Source organism: Lotus japonicus, chromosome 3 (genome assembly GCF_012489685.1).
Source record: "Lotus japonicus ecotype B-129 chromosome 3, LjGifu_v1.2".
NCBI classification, from domain to species: domain Eukaryota; kingdom Viridiplantae; phylum Streptophyta; class Magnoliopsida; order Fabales; family Fabaceae; genus Lotus; species Lotus japonicus.
The window spans coordinates 38,345,021-38,354,516 of NC_080043.1; the positions used below are offsets into that span (position 1 = coordinate 38,345,021).

Below are 9,496 nucleotides of genomic sequence, written 5' to 3' on the forward strand. Positions count from 1 at the left end.
AAGAATATATATATATATATATATATATATATATATTAGAGTTTAATTTTGATGCACCGACGGTGTAAAGTTTTTTTACACCGTCAACCAATCAGATTTTAAGGATGTGACATGTCAATTAAAGAAATTAAATGAAAAGAGAGATTTTCTCGTATCCTTGAAATCTGATTGGTTGACGGTGTAAAAAAACTTTACACCGTCGGTGCATCAAACTTTTTCTCTATATATTAAGACAAAAAATGTTATATTTATCATGAAATAACAGCGGTACAAATTCTCCCTTAATAGAGAACAACTACAGAAGACTACAAAAACTAACCAGACCCCAGCACAATAAACGTGCAAAGTCCCAAGAGAAGCACATGATTTCAGCACATGATTTTTATTCATGTGAGGACTAAAAGCACATGATTTTTATATTTTTTAAAAATTAAAATTAAATGAATAAAATTATAATATGAATTAAAAAATATTTTAAACATTAAGGGGATGAAAAACATATTTAGCTCTGAAAAAATATTTAATCAAATGTATATTTTTTACTTTTTAGACTAATGTTAGTATTAAAAATTTACATGAGGACTGTTTTTTTTTTGAAAAAGAAAGGATTAAATATATTATTATCCACAAAAAAACCTTAAGGACAAAACCCTTAAGGAGCGAAGCAAACCCCAAAAACACACGAGGCAGCTCACAAAGCCAAAAAACCCCTAACCAGAACCCAAGAAAAAGCCAACATAGGGCAGAAAGAGCAAAACAGACCAGCCACCGAGGGAAACAAGCTAAAAAGACACCCCTAAGATGTAAGGCCCTATTTTAGTTTGTTTTGTTTTTGAGAAAGATTGAATAAAATGAGGGTTTTGTTCAAGTTTGGAAATTGGCAGATTACAACTGTCAACTTGTGTGAACTTTTAGAGCGTCTTAACGACCTCATGTGGGAAAACTTCCTTCATGAGAGTTGTAGCCCTTTAAGTGTAGAAAATTCTCGAAGTAGAATCAGGTCATTCCGAACCCTGTAGCTCGAGATATTCGATTTTGACCGAGTGTGGTTCTAGCAGTAAAGGGCCAGTGAATTAATTTGTGCTTTTTTATTTTAATTCCGAATTTGGTTAGGTTATCTTCTATCTATCTATCTATACTATATATAAAAGAAGAGTTTTTGCAGCCTTGAGGACAATTTTGTAATTCAATAAACGATTGAACATGAATGATAATTTTTGTATGGGTAATTTGGTAAATCTCAATATAATTAGTTCAGGATTTAATCTTGGCCGTCCTTCCCTTTCAATCTTTCAATCTCGGCCATTTGTTTCTTTTCCATTTTGCCTTAAGTATTTCGCTGGCACTTATTATTGTATGTCGCTTTCGTTTCCACCTCTTCTAACGGCATCCGTTTTCAATTCCCTCTTAAATTTTTCTTCTGTTTTCGATTCATGCTCTCCCACTGCGTCTGTTAAGAACTATTTCATCCCCAATCTTCCATCACCACATCACGCTTCCACCACCCAGTCCCAGTGAATCCGCTGCCAAACCCACCTTCCACCTCCATCAAACCCAAATTGACACAACCTCCTTCAATTTGGGTTTCATGCGTTGATTCTTCCACTTCTTCTAAAGCCCCCATTCAATCTGAAATGAAGGTTTCCGAGGCTCTTTGCTTTTCTGATATTTGTTGAAGGTTACTTGAGAAGTCAATTTCTGAAATGGGTCTATGGAGCGGACGCGATCGGAGAGCAAGCGATTGGGAGCAGCAGCAAAGAAGGGAAGCCAGGTGCCTAGAAACTTTGAAGAGTTTTGAGGCTCAGCAGGTTAGTAGATTGGTTAACACGAATCTCTTTGATTATTAGTCAATCAGATTTTCTATTACATTATCTCTGACCATATGCAACTGTTATTATAAACATCTCAGTTTATTGTAATTTTGCTGCTTCAATAACTCATAAGTTAGTAGTCCAAAACCCAGATTTGGCGGTGGCAAGCAGAAGAAGAAGGTTTGCTTTTCTCTTCTTCTTTTTTTGGTTTCATTCTTTTCCCCTTTCCTTAATGTAATTATTGCTTGACGGGGGTAATCAGTTGGATTTATTTTATTATCCATGATGGGTGCTCAGATAATTTTTTTGGACTACAAGTACATCCAACTTCATGTTTTCATAGAAAGACTATACGCTGTAAGTTTTCATGTTTTTCCAATTTCTTTCTTTTGTGGGCTTAGGAATTAGGATACCCAGTCATTTTATTCCTTCATCAAACATGGGGTTCAAGGAAACTGATAAAGATGACATTCTTTTTGTAGTTTTGTTGAACCACTCTACAACAAATCATGAATACAATGGAGAGGATTGTGGAGCGTCCCTTTGGTTATAGCAGCACTTCACCTTTGAAGGCTATAGAAGTCGAAGTACTTCAAGCATGAATCCAGAATGAAAGGAAACAACAGGATAGCAAGAGTTTTTTGGCCAGTTTTGGTGAAACTTTTGCAGGGTAAGTAGCAGCAGTAGCCTATAACAGTACACTGCAATTATATTTATCCAGAAACAAAAGCATGGAAAATAAACAAAAGTGCTACTTATTAAATGTAAAATCAAATTTCGAAATGCAGGGGTAGTAGAGAAAAAACTTCATCTCCTGAAGCATTCCACAAAAAGCATAACCGTGGAGATGATCAGGAAGTGGGGTTCCTGGCGGCATAGACAACCATGTTCCTGCAAGAGCCTGTCAAATATGAAGATGGAAAGAAGAAGGTTCACTTTACTCTCTTTTTTGTTTTTTTTCTCCCCTAAATGTTGCACAGAAACATGGTTGACATTTTCACTTAAGCTATCAGCTGTAATCAGGTTGGTTATACTTTTAGCAGAACTATCATGGCTGTACATGTATCTAATTTTTTGCAGATTAAGTTTTGCATTGTTGTCTTATATATTGATATCAATTCTTTATTATAAGAAGTAATCTCCAACTAATCTTGAATGAACTGCAACTTAATTTTTTTTCCCTTTGAGATCAGGTAATGGTTCTTATTATGAGTTCAATTGATAATCACATAAGAAACTTTTAAATATTTAAGAGAAAAGCTTTCATATCACTGTTGCCTCAGTTTTTTTAGCTGATACTAATCCTCTTTAACATATATTATGTTTGCTTGCTTAGTTTTTATATTTAATTTGGCATTTTCGGGTAAACACTACTCTTTGCATAATTATTAATTAGTCTAAACATTCCATATGATTTTGATGAATGATAACCAGGTGCCACTTACATATGCATATTTTTTTTGGGTAAGCACTTACATATGCATATGTTTAGCCATTAAGAAACCTTCAGCAACTGGTGCAATGCATTGTGAAGCTATTGGCAAACACTTTAGGAATGATTTTGTGTTTTCAGTTGAGGTTCTGATTTGAGTTTAAATATTTTTTATGGTTTTTTAAATGAAAATGTTAGGGGTATGTGGGTAAGTGATTCTGTTGCACTGGATTGTGCTTCGCATTGCAACTGGATGTTCATGTGAGAGAATTGTTGAGGTGGGCTTAGTTGAAGTGAGAAGATTGTTCTCTTATATGAAGTAAGCTCCCAAAGTCTGCATTTTTTCCTGTCTTGGTTTAATTTGTATAGAACTATTTTAGTTCATTTTCATTATATGCTTCATTTTGCCTATATGAAATTCAGTGTGTTTTTTGGAGGACCCTTTTGTGTCCCAAAAGAATATTACCAGAATTAGCAGCTTCAGTGAAATGGATCACATTTTTTTCGCTTTTCTTAATTTTGCTTGATTGGTGTGTGTCAGGATGAGATTTTGTGTTGTTTAGAGAAACACTGTTTGGGAAATGGTATATCTTAGAGTCACTTTTTTTGGAATCTTAAATGGCAACATCTAATCTGTAATTAAAACTTTTCATTGATTCTTGCCTTCTTTTTGTAGCCCTTGCTGTCAAATATAAGCGTGACTCACTATTAATGGAGTTGCAACACCAAAATAAAATGTTGTTTTGGTAATGGCTAAAATAAAATGTTGATGGTATATTTCTATTGCATCACCACATCTGAAACTAATTGTGTAAAGTGTAGTATTTCGAAATGTGAGATGCCACAAAATATTTTGTCTTTCGTGTATGCAGAAAAATATAACATTTTATTTACGAAAAGTGTTCTGTTATGAATTATGCAGCTGAATCAATGAAACCAATCCCCCTCCCATGTAAGCTGAAATTTATTAGATAGAAAATATGTTAGTTTGAAAGAAAATGTTATTAATTATGAAGCTGAATGAATGCAGCCCCTCCCACTCCATGTAATCTGAAATTTACTAGATAATAAATATTTTAAGTATGAAAGGAAACCAACAAGCAGGTACCTATGCTTAGTAAGATTCAATTAGGATAGAAGTGTTCTCATTGAAAAAGCTATTTTAGTCGTTTATTTAAATAGAAGAATAATCGTACCAAGCTAAGCTATCTTTTTGGCATCTTTTTGTGTTATTGGAGGTTTTTCCCATTTCAATGTTATGGGGTTTCTGGTCCTTCTGTTTTGCTGCCATAAGTTATTATATAAGTAGCAGCTGAAAAAGTTGCTCAATTGGTTTATTCCATGCTTTCTTCCATATTATCACAAAGTTTGTCTAAACTTTACATTGCATTTTGTTAGTGGGGGGTGTATATTGTCATGAAAGTGAATCATGTCATGGTAAATTTCCCTTCAATCAGTTAGTGCGTCATAAATTGGTAATATGGGTTAACAAATGCTTCATAGTGAACTTAGGAGAATTGTTCAGATTCTTTGGTTCAGAACCTGTTGAGACTGGGTAACAGTGATGTTGATGTATTAATATTTAATACTTGGAAGAAGAAATGCACCCCTGTTGTGTAGCCTCCAATGAACCAAAATAGACATTGCCTTTGTGGTCGAACTCTTTTATGAAGGGAAAAAAAAATTCAGAGAAGCTTTAACATGATTTTTGTATGTAGATTTGTTTCTTTTTTCCTTCCTTCCTTTCATCACGGATATTTTAGTTTTCATGAGTGTTGTTAGAAGGATGTTTCTACTGTAGTGTTTTTAAAATTCTTTTCACTTTTATATTTGTTTTAGTTTTTGAATTTGTTTTTTTATCAAATGTACACAAGTTTTGTGTTGTTCCTGTCTCTGATGATAGATAAACTGCACCATTACATAAGAGAGCTTCGTTTACTCAGGAAGGCCATGGAAGCGATTAAGAAACCAAGTAAAAGTTTTGAGGATGATAAAAATGGCAATGCTGAGAAGCATAAAGCATTAACAGAAGAAATTGCCACATTGAAGTCTAACGTTAAGAAACTGGAATCTCAATGTGAGGTGAAAGGAAATAACTAATAAGGCTGGCTTTGGAATCTGAACTAGAGGCTATTAATGTTGAGAAAATTTTCAATTTATTTATATATGAACACACTTGAAAGGTTTGTCATGGGTACAGGGGAAAAGATACAATTTTGGAATGAGTTAGGCTTAAACATGTTTTAGGTCTCTCTAAAATCATGATTCTTTGGTTTAGACTTAAAATATTTTCCAGAGATGAAAAAAAAAAATTTAATAAATTAATAAATTTTGCAGGGATGAAAAACTTATTTAAGCCTATTTTTTTTATTAAGAACCAAACAAGCGAATAAACATTTCAATTATTTTGGTGCAAACCATTTAAATTTAAATTGCTAGATGGAAATTTACAATTTTATGAAATTCTTATTAATACTTTTTAAATTGGAGGGCAATCAGCTGGATTGTGTAATGATACACGTCTGATTATTACTCGAATGAGAACATATATTTTGGAATAGTGGTTATATCCAGAACAAAGAGTGTTCATATCAAGATTAACATTAACTCCAACAGATAGGGGAATTCCTTTCAAATTTAAAAGGAGACAATTTCCTATAATACTCTCTTTTGTCATGACAATAAACAAAAGCCAAGGACAATCATTAAAAAAGGTGGGATTATATTTGTCAAAATCAGTGTTTTCACATGGCCAACTATATGTAGCATTCTCTAGATCACGCATTGTAAATGATCAAAAATCCTCATTTTGCGATAGTGCCAAAAATTCTCATAGTACTTCAAATGTAGTTTACAAAGGAGTATTTTGCAATGTCATATGATGAAGATCTTTTACCTGAAATATGGAACAATCCGTTCTCAGTTTTATTCTTAATGTAATTATTATAATTATAAAAAAAATGATTCAGTGTCTATTAATCCATAAAATATCTTTAAAAATAACACATATTTAAAAAATTCACACAAAAAACAAAATATGAATATCCTGTGCATCGCACGGGTAAAAAATACTAGTTTAATTAAAAAAAGTAGGTTTTTAATTAAATAAGACCTGGTTAGGTTTTTTAATTAATTGGGTCAGAGGTGATGAGATTTGGGATTGAAAACGGAAAACCAAACCCTAGCCCACTTGTGGTTTGCATGGGATTTTGGCCAAGGGGGGAAACCCTATTCTTTCACAATCAGAAAACAGAGATACACTACAACACCTTCACGTGAAAAACAAAGAGAGAGCAGAAGAGAGAAAAGAGAGGACGTGTGAGAGAAGAGAAGGGAGCCGCCGCCCAAGCCACCACCATCGTCGCCGGTCACGCGCGCGAACAAGGGAGAGAGCGCGAAGTAAGAGGGATTCGCGAGGGAGAGGAAAGGGAGAACAGGAACAGCAGCTTTTGAATCTTCTTTTCATCTCCAAACTTCTGTTTTTCTATCACCAAACAAGGTAAGGGCTGGTCCTAGGTTTGGGTAGTATATTAGGGTCTTGCTATGGAAATTTCATGAAAAAAAGATGTGATCATGAATGTTTTTGCACGAGTTCTATGAACATGTTTATTGCTGGACTTCCATGCTTGAAATACCATGTCTAATAATCCCTATTTGATGATGTTGATTTGGAGCTATGATTTTATGTGAAAATCTTATAAATACATGCTATGTTTGGCTTGTACTTCACATGTTACAACGTGAATGGTGTGGGATGTTGAATCTGAAATTTTTGAGTGATTGTATGGTTGTTTGGGGGCTGGACTAAGGCCTATGAGGTTGAAAATGAGGGAAGGAAATTGTTTTCAAAACCCTAGAGCCCCATTGAGGTTCGGCCAAACCCTATTTCCAAGGGTTCGGGGCACTTTTTCCTTTCTTTTCATGCATGGGTCGTTAGTCAAGTTTTTAAAAGAATTTGCCATGCTATGTCATGCATGATTTGCCATCTTTGCTAATGCAAACTTACTTGTAATGACTTGAAATCCTTATGTGATGAGTTCTGAAATTTTGGGATGATCAATGTGTTGTTTGGGGCTGTACTAGGGCTTGGGTGATCAAAGAGAAAGAAAAGAAAATTTTTTGGAAACCCTAAGGCCCTTTTGAGGCTCGGCCGAACCCTACTTTTGGGGGTTCGGTGAATTCTTTTCTTTCGTTTTAATATGCAAGCCTTAGGATACCTTACTTGATAATTTTATCATGATATATTATGCATGAGAGTATGTTTATGCCATACCTCAAGGGAATTGTATTGTTATTGGAGAATTGTTCAAGGGTCGCTCATCCAGCTGTAATTCCCTTGGGCACTTGGATTGTTGTTTTATTTCTGCGACATGAAATTAAGACTCTAGGATTGACTTTAGAGACATAAGAACAAAGAGAAAGATAATTAATAATGTTGTGACTCGCTTGCAAGTGAAATTAATTAGCGGACATAGGTCCGGTAGACTATGGTCCATGAGAACGATGGGCTTGCACGCGAGGGTGTTGTAAGATCAAGTTTTGATCTAGTAGTACAACTCTATGTTTTGATGATTACAAGTTAACCTTTTGATATGAACAATTATGGTACTCTAACGTGTTTTTCTGAGTGTGCTATTTACAGGCTCTGACCTCAACTCAATCTCACACAAATCAGAAGCACTGTGTATAAAGAGTGACCCAAGCAACGCTTTCGCATTGACCATGTTCAATATGAACAGTGGAAAAGCTTCAGAAGCTCTGAAGCTACACAAACTCTGACGTGGACTCAGTCACTAGAAGCCCTGAGAATCCAGAAGTTCTGATAACCAAGAGACACTGAAGGTTCAAATGTTCTGATGGTGTAGAAGACTCTGAAGATACAGAAGCTGAATAGTGGAAACTCTGAAGTCCAGAAGCAAGAAACTCTGAAGACCATGTACTTCCCTCTGAGTTCAGAATCAGAAGATACAACGGTCAGAGGATCTGTGCTTTTCCTCTGACTCTGATCAACCGGCTTCACAAGTTCCAACATGAAGCATTCCCCTGATCAGAAGTCTCCTAGGTTTAAAGGTCAAGTCACTATCCAAGTACAAAAGCAACTGTACCATCCTGACGACCTACCTAACGTTCTCAGTCACAGCAGAAGCTGGAATTTCCAGAACTGCCCTCCAACGGTAGCATTTCCCATGCAACGTTCAACCCTAATCCTTGGAGTATATAAGAGGCTGAAGACTGAAAGAAGCGGCTAGAAGCATTCACACACACGCAAGAAATATTCAAATCCTTCTAAGCTTTCTTTCATCTGAAATTCATTGTGTTTACTATTAGCTTTTTAGAAGCAAATCTCTTGTAAACATTTCTTTGATAAACAGTTTGTTTAGTTCCTTTAGGAGATCAAGGTTGATCGGATCCTAGAGAAGACTAAGAGAGTGAATCTTAGTGTGAGCTAAGTCAGTGTAATTGTTAGTCACTTGTAGGTTTCAAGTGCAGTTGTAACTCTTACCTGATTAGTGGATTGCCTTCATTCTAAGAAGGAAGAAATCACCTTAACGGGTGGACTGGAGTAGCTTGAGTGATTTATCAAGTGAACCAGGATAAAATCCTTGTTTGCTTTTCTATCTCTCATCTTTAGCACTTAGTTCTCGAAAAGATTTGTTAAAATCTTTAAGGTGGAAGTTTTATCTTGAAAACGTTATTCAAACCCCCCCTTTCTACCGTTTTTCATACCTTCAATTGGTATCAGAGCGCAAGTTCTGATTACCACACCTAACAGTGTTCAGTGATCCGGGCCGGTGTGAAAAACAATGGCTGCCACCACCAGTGAAACACAGAAAGATGGATACAACGCAAAGCCTCCCATGTTCGATGGTCAAAGGTTCGAGTATTGGAAAGATAGACTCGAAAGTTTCTTTCTGGGTTTTGATGCAGATCTCTGGGATATCATTGTGGATGGCTACGAGCGTCCAGTTGATGCAGATGGCAAGAAGATCCCAAGGTCAGAGATGACTGCAGATCAAAAGAAGCTGTACTCACAACATCACAAAGCAAGAGCAATTCTTCTAAGTGCTATTTCTTATGCAGAGTACCAGAAGATTACAGATCGTGAGTTTGCAAAAGGCATTTTTGAATCTCTGAAGATGTCTCATGAAGGAAACAAGAAAGTCAAAGAATCAAAGGCATTGTCTTTGATCCAAAAGTATGAATCCTTCATCATGGAGCCAAATGAGTCCATTGAAGAAATGTTCTCCAGATA

The 9,496-nt window shown here is 35.5% G+C and overlaps 1 long non-coding RNA gene across 2 annotated transcripts; it reads left to right on the plus strand.

Annotated features, from left to right (window-relative positions):
- Positions 1 to 1,380: 1,380 nt before the first annotated feature.
- On the plus strand, positions 1,381 to 4,061 carry LOC130742567 (uncharacterized). Of its 2 annotated transcripts, XR_009021200.1 has the most exons (6): positions 1,381 to 1,808; positions 1,910 to 1,991; positions 2,109 to 2,168; positions 2,294 to 2,481; positions 2,600 to 2,741; positions 3,442 to 4,061. It is a non-coding gene; the product is annotated as an uncharacterized LOC130742567 (long non-coding RNA). The 2 variants fall into 2 exon arrangements; XR_009021199.1 differs by lacking the exon at positions 3,442 to 4,061 and having other exon boundaries at positions 2,600 to 3,424.
- The last annotated feature ends 5,435 nt before the right edge of the window (positions 4,062 to 9,496 follow it).